Raw genomic sequence first — 12,992 nt, 5'->3', positions numbered from 1 at the left:
GGAGTGCATTACAGTCATTTGGTACCAAAAGGAACAGAGGAAGAGATGATGTATCAAAAGAAGTGTCAAAAAATCAATGAGAAACATGTGTCTTCTTTTATAAACAAGAACCAGCTCGATGCAACTTAGGTGCAAGCAATGCTAGATGAGACTGGCATCTCTCAAAAAACATATAGTATACTGTTTAAGGCACTGGTAAAGAAATGTCAAAGTAAGAAGCATAAAGGTTCGTTACTTCCAAAACCAATGCAAGTGAAGTCTGCACGCCAATATGTGAACTCAGAGGTGTTTGAAAGCTTGGTTCACCATTACATATTGAAGCAACATTCGTTGTGCTAAAGACAGAGAGGTACTCTTTAACTAGCACAATAATATTTTCTTTGATCTTGAAGCTTTGCTTAGGTACAGAGTTCAATTCTTTGAGATTAGTCAAGAAGAATGTGAAGGAGTTCTAAAATTTGTTTTGAAATTGGATGAGTGTGAGATTTTAAAGAACAAAAAAATGGAGAGGATTACTATCACTCTAATGAATAGGGCCTTAGACACACCAATTACAAAAGATGATGCAAGATATTTCAGTGTTCAATTAGAGAATAACATATTGCCGCTTGGATCTTTTGAGAGGTATCTTCTTTACTCATTGAATATGACTGTGTATTACGTTGAAATAATTTAAACACAAAACTTGTATTAAACATGAGCTTCTTCCTAATGACACAGGTGGATAAAGAAGACTTTGAAATTTTACATTGGGTGTTTCATCAAACTACAATTCCATCACTGATTAGTGAGCAAAGAAATGGAAGGGCCCTTCATGTGCCTAGGTTCGGTGACTATAAAGTGGAATGGCACATGGTAGGTGATTTGAAGACTCTAAAATGCATGTATAATATAAGCAAAGGTGCAAATGCAAAGAGTCCATGTCTATATCGCATGTCAAGTGCCAAGACTTTAGATTGTGTACTATGGAACAAAGCTCCTGATGGGCATTTATAAAAGATAAAGATTTCAAAGCAGTGCTTGATATTCCTCTATCCAGAGTGCACATATGCACATTGCATGCACTATATAGAATTGTAGAGAAGCTGGTGTATTTGTACATATGCTTTGCATGGACGTTAAAGCCTACTAAAAAATAATCTCTAAAAGCAATCAAAGAAATAGAAAAAGTGCTATCAGACATTGGCTTGCATGGAGGGCATGTTAAAATTGAGGAGGACGACAAGCGGTCACAAGGGGGCAGCAAAGTACCAAAAAAACCATCAATAGGTGGTGTGAAAGCTAAAAGATTTTTGTCATACTGCCTCAAATATTGTCGAGATAAAAACAAGAAAAAGATGTTTAATCGATGGAAAGATCTACATAATACAGTCAAGGACATTAGAAATGAAGGTTCAATTCAAAATCGGAAGGCAGATGTGTGGATTTCACTTGACAAGATCTTTGCATTCATGGAGAAAAAGAGCTGGAGCAATAGTGAGATAAAATTATTTGAAAACATATTAGAGACTTGGAGGAAGGCATTCATTGCAGGATGGAGTGATCAACATGTAACTCATTACATGGTAAGAACTTTAAAAACTACTGCAATCTCAATACTGTGAGACCAATTACTACATACATCTGATTTTTTTATGTTTTATCATTGATTGCAGCATATACTATATAATCATACACCATATTGTGCAGACACATATGGTTCATTGTCAATATGGTCAACTCAAGGCATGGAGAAGTCACAATACATGGCAAGAACAGGTTACTTTAAGCACACTAGACATGGTGGAGGCAAGAATCGAGCCAATAGTCTTTTAGAGTTACATCAATGGACTTACAGGAATATGATTCACAAAGCAAAACAAAAAGACACATTCAAGTCCTCATCATTAACATGTGCAATACAATTGATTAATAAAGAAAAGCGACAATGTGCTTGGAATCAGTCAACTACGAGAGAGCGCCATCAGTTGTGGCGTCGCTCAAGAGTCAGGGTTGGGAGAAGGTGGTTTAGATGAGGTGGGAGAAAGTGGTCTAGATGAGGTGGGCTTGATCTTCTTCAGTGGTCTTCCTTCTTCGTCTTGAAGGTAGTGATAACTCCCCCTGTTCATTCTGATTAGAAGGTGCTGCATCGAAGGGGATAAGGGATGCATTAGCCTCAAAGGTTTCCTTTTCGCTGGGTCTATAGCCACCTCTTCCTCAACACCATCATCCTCGATTGGCACTTGAGTGCTTGCCAAAGTCACTGTCTCGGGCTTTGAGTCCTCGTAAGAAGATGCAGAAAACAAAGAAAACCATAACTAAATTGGAGCAAGCGACACTTCTTTGAGTGTTTTGGGCATTCTCCTCTACTCTATTGCTGTAGCTGGGAATCTTTTCAAGACAATGACTAAGCCTCCTCTTCATGACTTTGTCTGTTTTGCAAAATCAGATGGATAAACATATCATTCACCATCGCACATAACAATATTGGCAGAAATAGTGTCTTCATACTCCTGCTGCTCACGGTCACTGAGAACAATCCTACAAGAATTAATGACATTCTCAAGAGAAAGTTCCTTGTTGAACATTGAAGACAACTCCTGCAAACGCTCGTGGTCTTGTGCATTGTACAAGAACATAAACAGCTTTTATGCACAAGACTCTTCTGCCTTATCATCCGATTCGTAGACAATGTCCAACTCTTTCGAAGACATGCCTAAAAAAAACATTTCAGTCAATTAGATCATGCACGCTTATTGTACATGGGGTCAGTACCTGGCGATAAGGAGATTTAGATACACATGCAAGCCCCCTGTCGCTTGGTACTAGCACCAAAAAAGAGGGGCCAAAGCGGTAGAGGGCTCATGCGGAATTCACGAGCCCACACCGCTTGGTACTGACCCCTAAATTTAAAGAGACTCAAAGGGGTCAATAAGTTTTATTGTTTTTTTTTAGATGAACCCTTTATATATTAAATAAAAAACATACAAGCGACATATTTTGTATTTTAGTTGTATTTTGTAAGCTGAAATAGTATGTCTTCCAGGCCTAAAAATTTAAGGCCTGCCCTAAGCTTCAACTTGAAGGCCTATAAACTTACTTGGTCTTCATGTTTACACATTTGCAACCCACTACTACTCTAGAAAATTTGATTTCAATTGAAACCTTAGTTTCCATGGTGGCGGAGGGAGGGACTAAGGGAGGGAGGGAGAGAGAGAGAGATGGGCATACCTGCAGAAAAAATTGAAAGCTTTGGCGATGGCGTTGGCAATGCAGAGGGATGGCGTCGTAGAGGGATGTGGCAACGTAGGTAACTCAACGCAAATGGGTGTCTCAGCTTATCACAGAGTCGGTTAGCTTTGAGGATTTCCTATTAGACTTAAACCTAGAAATATTTTAGCATGCAAAGAAAATTTATGAAATAGTGTAAATTTCTAAAAATATATGTCCCAAATTGCTTGATTTGTTGGTTTGAGAGGAGTCCAATGGGAATTTGGGTATGTTTCTAAAAAATATCCTCCCCGAAAACTTCTCCCAAGGGAGATTTGGGACTTAAAAAACTCGTACCACACGAGGAGTTTTGGGACGTTATCGACTCATACCACTCGTGCGGACATTTAAAAGGTCAAACGCATTAACGACACATGAATATGGTATGTACTATGTGCTCACTCCTCGACTTTCTTGCATGTGTTTATTTTTTTGACCTCTGAGTCTCTGACAAAATAGCAAGAGCCAAACACCATCGCTGTTACATCCATCGTCTTCCGAGTCTCTGACTACATCAACCTCCTCAATGCCCCCCAAATTGAGCCAAATGCCATCGGCCTCTACATCCATTTACAGGTATTTCAGAGTTCTTTCAGACCCTCTATTAATGTTTTGCTATCTGTTTTGTGAATGTTGATAATAGTGTCTGTACAAAGCACTTAGGGTTTCATTAGGATCCTTCTGGTCCAATATCGCTTAATACTGACCCCCTTGGCTCACGTTGCCCACGGGTCTAGTACCAAGCGATATTGGTATCTCTGGACTCCTGTTTGTATCATATCGCTTGGTGTACCAACCCCACTCTGTGATAACATTGGTCAGTACCAAGAGATTCAAAGGGCTCCAGAATCCTATTTGCTTTATATCGCTTGGTACCGACTCCACTGTGAGTCATGGGGTCAGTACCAAGAGATTCAAAGGGCTTCGGAATCATGTTTGCTTTATATTGCTTAGTACCGACTCCACTATGAGTTATGGGGTCAGTAGTACCAACAAGCGATACAAAGGCCTCCGGAATCTTGTCTGCTTTATATCGCTTGTACCAACCCCACTATGATAACGTTGGTCATGGGGTCAGTACCAAGCGATTCAAAGGCCTCCGAAATCCTGTTTACTTTATATCGCTTGGTACCGACCCCACTGTGATAACATTGGTCATGGGGTCAGTACCAAGCGATTCAAAGGCCTCCGGAATCCTGTTTGCTTCATATCGCTTGGTACCGACCCCATTGTGATAACGTTGGTCATGGGGTCAATACCAAGTAATTCAAAGGCCTCCAGAATCCTGTTTGCTTTATATCGCTTGGTACCGACCCCATTGTGATAACGTTGGTCATGGGGTCAGTAGTACCAAGCGATACAAAGGCCTCCGGAATCCTGTGTGCTTTATATCGGTTGGTACGGATACAAAGGCCTCCGGACTCCTGTGTGCTTTATATCGGTTGGTGCGGATACAAAGGCCTCCGGCTCCTGTGTGCTTTATATCGGTTGGTACCGACCCCACTGTGATAACGTTGGTCATTGGGTCAGTACCAAGCGATTCAAAGGCCTCCAGAATCCTATCTAGTTTATATCGCTTGGTACCGACCCCACTGTGATAACGTTGGTCATGGGGTCAGTACCAAGCGATTCAAAGGCCTTTGGAATCCTGTTTGCTTTATATCGCTTGTTGGTACCAAACCCACTGTGATAACGTTGGTCATGGGGTCAGTACCAATTCAAAGGTCTTCGGAATCCTGTTTGCTTTATATCGCTTGGTACCGACCCCACTATGATAACGTTGGTCATGGGGTTAGTACCAAGTGATTCAAAGGCCTCTGGAATCTTGTCTGCTTTATATCGTTTGGTATTGACTCCACTCTGAGTCATGGGGTCAGTACCAAAGCGATACAAAGGCCTCCGGAATCCTGTCCTTTATATCGCTTGGTACCCCACTGTGATAACTTTGGTCTCATGGGGTCAGTACCAAGGGATTCAAAGGCCTCCGAAATCCTATTTGCTTTATATCGCTTGGTACTGACCCCACTGTGATAATGTTGGTCATGGGGTCAGTACCAAGCGATTCAAAGGCCTCTGGAATCTTGTCTACTTTATATCACTTGGTACCGACTCCACTGTGAGTGATGGGGTCAATACTAAGCGATACAAAGGCCTCCGAAATCTTGTCCTTTATATCGCTTGGTACCGACCCCACTATGATAACGTTGGTCATGGAATCAGTACCAAGCGATTCAAAGGCCTCCAGAATCCTGTATGCTTTATATCGCTTGGTACTGACCCCACTGTGATAACGTTGGTCATGGGGTCAGTGTACCAAGCGATTCAAAGTCTGGAATCCTGTCTGCTTCTTTATATCGCTTGGTACCGACTCCACTGTGAGTCATGGGGTCAGTACCAAGCAATACAAAGGCCTCGAGAATCCTTTTCGCTTTATATCACTTGGTATCGACCCACCCCACTGTGATAACATTGGTCATGGGCCCACTGTGATAATGTTGGTCATGGGGTCAGTACCAAGCGATTCAAAGGCCTCCGGAATCCTATTTGCTTTATATCGCTTGGTACAGATCCCACTATGATAACATTGGTCATGGGGTCAGTACTTACTAAGCGATTCAAAGGCCTCCAGAATCCTGTTTGCTTTATATTGCTTGGTATTGACCCCACTGTGATAATGTTGGTCATGGAGTCGGTACTAAGAGATTCAAAGGCCTCCGGAATCCCGTATGCTTTATATCGCTTGGTACCGATCCCACTGTGATGATAACGTTGGTCATGGGGTCAGTACCAAGCAATACAATGTACTCTGGAATCCTATTTTTGTTATATCACTTGGTACTGACTTTTTTAAATGCGTTTCTCATCACACTTTGTTTATTTGTTTAGATGGCTTGTACCAAGACAACTGCTCGAAGGCTTGAAAGACCTACCGAGTCACTCCTACAGGCGCAAGGCAAAACAAGGAGGTATCAAGCTCACAGGGTAGTTTTGCGGGAGCTTCATCGCATTGAGCAACACATGCAGCCTACGATAACCAGGCTTCCTTTCCAAAGGATTGTGCGTGAAATTTGTGAGCAATGGAGTATTGGCATGTGGTGGCAATCATCTGCATTATTGTGTCTTCAAGAAATCACTGAGGAGGACTGGATCATCGAGTTTTTTGAAGATGCTTACTTTCTCGCCGCTCATGCAGCCCATAGGCTGACAATAATGCCAAGGGCTTTTGATACCCTTCGTTGATTGCAGTACAGATACAACCAAATGCTTGTTCCTATTTCTATAAACAATCCTTGAATGTAGAATATCCTTATAGTTTCCCCCCTCCATCCTCATACAAGGCCATCTGAGAGCTCCTGTGCTCCTCACAACAGGGACACCCGTTTGCAAAGTAGGTTAAGACTTGAACACCCTAGTGATGATGCCTCTCAAGCAAAACCTCACAAACACCTAGAACCGGAGGCACAACCACAACCGCAGGCTACTGTAGCACAGCCACAGCCTTCCGCTGAAGTTGAAATTATTGCAGAAGAAGAAGATGCAGACAAGATAGAGAGGGAATTAAGTCTGATTGAAGCATACAATATCAGAGAATTGAGAGTTTTGGAGGCTGCTGCGCCAGTTAGAGCAACATTTTCACTTCGGGGGCCAAAGAGTTATCAAGCGTCTAGATGGATACGATTTAAATGTTTTGAGGAATGACACAATGGAAATCACAGATAACATTGTCAATATTTTATTATGGTATGTATAGTATATATAATGCATGATGTATATAGTATGATGTATGACTGAGCTGTGAGTACCAGTGGACTAATTCTTTGTTCTTTTCATTGTTGCCTTTAGGTATTGTATATTACTACTACCAAAAGAGGTCCAAAACTGTACATATACTGTGGATCCTCTCATTTCTGTGGCATTACAAAATGATAGCTCATCATTTTTGAACCTTATGTCTTGGTTTGAACCAATGAACCTCGATTTGGCAAGACTTGTTTTCACGGCTTACCATGAGTGAGTCTAAGTTATGTTTAAAATTAACATCAAATATTTAGTAATCTATATGTGTTTTCTTTAATAACACCTATGTCCTCTTTAATTTTTTCAACCGACACTGGAGTTTGCTTTTGTATGACATTGAGCAAAACACATGTTATTTTACAAACTCTGTTTAGCAATATCATGGACGCGTTAGAGAGTAAGTCCCTATTGACATTTCCCTCTTCCACAAGCATGTAGATTTATTTAAGCAGGATAAGCTGATCCTTGTTTTTCGACCTCTCAGATGTGCTCAAAATTTTGTATATGCATTGGAACATCTCCTGATGGAGCCGAACCTTGTACAACACATGACATATCATAGGATAAGGGTGCCAGTCCAGCCAAATGATGTCAGCTGTGGATGGAGGACGGCCCTAAACACCTACCTTTTAATAAAGAAATTTTTTGATATTCCTGATGTAAGTGATGTTTGTAACGTAGACTTGCATAATCAAACGTAGCTATAATGTTCCTAACAAAGCTTTTCTCTGTGTACAGGAAATAATTATGAACAAATATGCTCCCTTGCACGTAAAACAGGACCAAAGCTGTACAAAGAATTATTTTGGCTATCCATGATCGTGTAGAAGAAGAGATCAGGAGGGCATACGAATTTACAAGGGAAGCTGTTGTGCAAAGAGAATACGTTAGTGAGATGAGGAGCCGCAAAGACAATTCGAAGAACATGTTATTTCCAAAAAAAAATGTGGTATATTTCTTTTGTATGTCAAAACCTTAAGGTAAAAATGCATGACTTTTAGTCTCTTCAAACATATTTTCACTGAGGAAACTAGCTTTGTAAAATTTTCAAAGTATCTATAACTCCTACATCTAGTGTCCAAATATAACAATTCAGGTACTCAAATCAAAGGGAAAAGGCCATTTGAAAACTTTTAAGAGATTAAATTTTATAAATCTCATCATTTATAATATATTTTTTTAAAATTAAAATTAAAATATTTCATGTAAAGGCATAAACCTTATATTATTTATAATTTATGTAAATTTCACGATAGATTTTTAAAAATTTTATATTAATTTCTTGAAAGGCATAAACCTTATATTACTTTATGAAAAATGTATATCACAAATCACTACTATAATCATAATTTCTCTCTTCATTAGATATTCATGTAGTCTTTTAATAAAAAAATATTTGTGTTTTATTCTTTATTTTTGAATGAAATTTCCTTTGAGAATTATTTCACACCAAAAAACCATATAAAATTTGCTTAATCTACCTGAATAAGATGTACTTTCTTTTTTATATCTTCTTTAGAATAAGGTATGTATTTAAATAATATTAATTTACTTAGAATACTCTACCACTTCTTTTATTCGTTACTCTAATATCAATAGGTTAACATTTTTTGTTAGGTCATATATTTACTTAAATCTCATGAAGAAATATAGGTTAGATTTATTATTTTATCATCATGAAGGTATAAATTAGACACATGTTTAATATAAATTAGGTAACTTATAATGTTAGATTTATTCATAAAGGTATAAAATAGACACATGCCTAATATAAATTAGGTAACTTATGATGTTAGATTTATCCATGAATATAACTTAAACATTAGTAATATTTTAAGAAATTGAGCTTTGAAATTTTCTTTATATTAACCACTCAAAATTATTATGAGTAAAATATGTGTCATTACTCCTTGCTTTAGAGACTATGCACTAGAATTATATTTCTTTGAGAAAATAGTTTTTAAATAAGTCAAGACATAGCCGCTCGAAAAACCCTCCTCAGATATTTTTGCTCAGACTATGTACACATACCATACTAAGAGGATAGATAAATCTGACACAATCAAAAGAGTAGCTTAACGAGAAGATGACAAGGGGGTAGAGTCTAGAGAACCTACTCTGATAAGGATTGTGTTGGAGTGGAGATCAAGGTAGTAATACACACACAAATATAGCAAGCAAGGAGAAGATGACAAGGGGGTTAGAGTCTAGAGAACCTACTCTGATAATGATTGTGTTGGAGTGGAGATCAAGGTAGTAATACACACACAAATATAGCAAGCAAGGAGAGATAGATCAAAGCATGACACTTAAAGTAGATTGATGAGGATGTGTGAAGTACGAGTGAAGTGACATGAGAAGGTCACTAGCACACACTCATAAGAGTGCATACATACGCTTAGAGGAAAAAACCTCCTAAAGAGGGCCCAGCCCATTATTAGCCTATGTTCACACATCATTACCATATATATGGCTACATAATCACTCATTGAATTGATTTCATGGTCAGTATAAAGAGTAAGAGGCTCCACAACCATCTCTACATGTCTATAAGCTACTTAATGAGTGTTAACACGAGGCACTACAGCTTTAATGTGTTAACATGAGGCACTATAGCTTTGATGAGTGTTGACATGAGGCACTACATCTTTTATATCTTTGATGGGTACTAACACAAAAGGTACTACATTTTTGATGGTGGGTGTTAACACGAGGAAATTAATCCTATAGGCAATTTCCAAGATAGGGATTATAGAATCATCAACCCACCAAACCAAGAGATAGGGGATACATCATCGAAAGCCTCTTGCACACGAGGAAATTAATCCTATAGACAATTTCCAAGATAGGGATTATAGAATCATCAACCCACCAAACCAAGAGATAGGGGATACATCATCGAAAGCCTCTTGCACATGGGCAACCAAATTTCAATCCCAATTGCAATGTAGCAATATATATCACCAAATTCAACCAAACCTCAATCACAATTTGGCATTCAATGCCCCAATGCAAACACAAGTCAATTCTCACTACAATATGCCAATTTGCATCAGTTCCATTATATTTTATTATTATATCTTGGCTTGCTTTTTGATCATTTGGCTTCCATAGCCATGACATCCAATGTAGTGCTTGTCGATGTAGCACTTTTACCCTCGCCGATCTCTTGACCAAGCCTTCCCACCCCTATAACAAGTTTGAAATTATGAGGCAAAGGTTAGGGCCATGTCTTTACCACCAAGACCTAAGACCCCCCTCATGCCAGGGCACCATGATCCCAACTGGCATAAAGTTCATGACAGTTCAAAAGCACTCTTCCCTATCTTCTCCACCAATGTGCCAAGGGTGCCCTCACGCATTCTCCTAGTAATAACACAATGGCCAAACCTTGGGACTATGAACCCTCTCTTACGCTCCATGAAGTAGGCACCATTTTTTTAAATTTTCACACTATTTTGAAGACGGAAAAGATGTGGAAGCTTCAAATCTTGAGTATAGTGTGTTGTTTGTCTTTAATAGGATCCATATTAGTCAAGAAAGCTCAACCAAGTCCTCTCCAAGCTTCAATGGCATCCTTGCAAGAGGCCATATGAAGGAGGTGCCACTTTTTTGTGAAAATGAAAGAAGAGGGCAAAAAACATGGTCACCTAGGATTTAAGCTTGAAAGGGGTATAGATCTACTCTATACTAGGCCTAATGACCCCCTAATGCTCCCTATAATGGAAGTATCTCAAGCTATGGAAGCTTGGTGAACAAGAAGAAGATTAGGTTTTGCGAAAACTCAAGAAAATGCAAAAAATAAATATAAAAATAGAAATTATGCTTCATGGATCAAAGATCAAGCTTTGATACCACTAAAAGAAAGATAATCACTTAATGACCAAAGTATGCACAATTTAGGATCAAGAGGAGTCTACAACCTAGCTCTCATGTGGGAGAGAAACACCATGGCCAAGAAAGCTTCAAAACTTGATTATGATTAGCAAAGTAATTAACCTTTGAGTAGTGTCCATAACTGATATTTATACCTCCTACCTTTGCACACTACTACTTATTAATTTCCCCCATAGTTGGGCAACCTCCCAAACCTCCCATAGTTGGGCAACCTCCCAAACCCATGGCCTTGGTCCCATTATTGTAGATAGCCCAAAGATAATGTAAGATCCCTGTCCCCACCGCGCAACGAATTCATGGGTGCTAGCAGTGGAAGTAGCACTTCTTACGCGGGGCAGGGTCCCACACTTGGGGCCTCGCCCACGGATATTCGGACAAGAGACTAATCCATCGGTTCTTCCAAAACCAAACCCGAAAAAACTTCCCTTGCCTGGAAAGCATGGGCGATTCCTCCAGAATAACTTTTCTCTAACGTAGTCAAAAGCCTTATCTAACAAAACTGATTTGACCAAACCCATAAGTCCCATAGTCACATCAGGAAAAAGATTACACTTGGATCATAGAGACCAACGCTTTTTTCCTCATTGAGAGGCACAACTGTTGATTCTTTTCCATAGAACATTTTTTGTCCGGGATTTACTTCATCTATCGTACCATAACAGAATTGAGTCTCAATTTAGGGATCCATTAGTCCAGCCTAACCCCATCCAGTCCCATGGGTTAGCCAACCACCCTATAGTGGTGGGATCCAATTAGGAATTTGGTTAGGTTTTGTCCCGGGTACCAGGGAAAAGAGTTCCCAAGCCTCCTAACTGGATATTCATGCAAACTTAAAACTAGTCACACTACTTACACACCCAATATGAAATTGCCTTTTTCATAGAATCAGCCATCTTTAAAAACAATCATTTAATGAAACCATTGAGTCACTGATCCTAATCCTCAAAATCTCTAGTTAAATCCTTATTTCCAATCATTCCTTCATCGGTGTACCTATGGCATCATTGGCAACCAGAACGCTCACCACCTGTCCACTCATCAGGGGCCTTTTTTATAGTTCCTAGCTCATAGTAACCGGCAATATAATCACATATCAAAATGGAAACTCCATTGAAGATCAGCAAGATCAACCAACGAATCCATATTAAAGGGCCATGGACTCAACCGTTCAGGACCAGCAAGGTCAATCAACCAGATCCATGCCCAAATTCAAAAAACAACTCTTACTCCTTGTTCTAATATCTTCCACGACGCACGTGTGGGTATCGTCGGCGATCCAGAACCCAAGCACCGTATAGTCAAAACCCTCTAGGATCCTTCTAGCACTTCACTCATAGGCCGCTTCCTTGGTCCCTCATCCACTATACCGGAAGCTCACCATTTTAACCGAGGCTGGTCAAGACCTTGACCGACCTTGCTACGCGAGACGTCCTCCATTGACTCTCCGTCAGCTATTGCAACTTATTAGATTAGGTCTCCACGACCTCATTCACAAGACGGTCAAAATGCTTCCCCAGCATTCTTGACATAAAACATTCATTAAAAAATAGGTCATAAATACAGTTATCATATCTCATTCATCCACATCCATCCAATCGTTCACATGTACGACTACTCATATCTATCCATACATTCATATCTATCACTTCACATCCACATATATTCATATCACATCACATCACATTATTTCACATACACATCTATATCCATTCTTTCACATACATCCACATCCATTCTTCACATACTCATTCACATCCATTCTTCACATACACATTCACATTCATTATCATCACATACATTCACTCACATCCCATATCATTCATTTACATTCTGATTCACATGACATCACATCTCATCCATTCATTCACATTTATCTGATTCACATCGCATCTCATCACATCTATCCACCCCACATTCTCATCACCTCTATTCACATCACATCCATCCATCTATCTGATTCACATCACATCTATCCACATCACATTCTCATCACTTCTATTCATATCACATCCATCCATCCATTCATTCACACATCTATCTGATTCTCA

General features: G+C 39.5%; 1 pseudogene; it reads left to right on the top strand.

The window, feature by feature from the left end:
- The first annotated feature begins 526 nt into the window (after positions 1–526).
- Positions 527–6,948, top strand: LOC147626630 (uncharacterized; annotated as a pseudogene).
- Positions 6,949–12,992: the final 6,044 nt, after the last annotated feature.

Source organism: Cibotium barometz, chromosome 22 (assembly GCF_041138505.1).
Source record: "Cibotium barometz isolate CiBa-2024 chromosome 22, ASM4113850v1, whole genome shotgun sequence".
Classification (NCBI taxonomy): domain Eukaryota; kingdom Viridiplantae; phylum Streptophyta; class Polypodiopsida; order Cyatheales; family Cibotiaceae; genus Cibotium; species Cibotium barometz.
The sequence above is the reverse complement of the archived record's forward strand: the minus strand, read 5'-3'. Positions and strand labels throughout refer to the sequence as shown.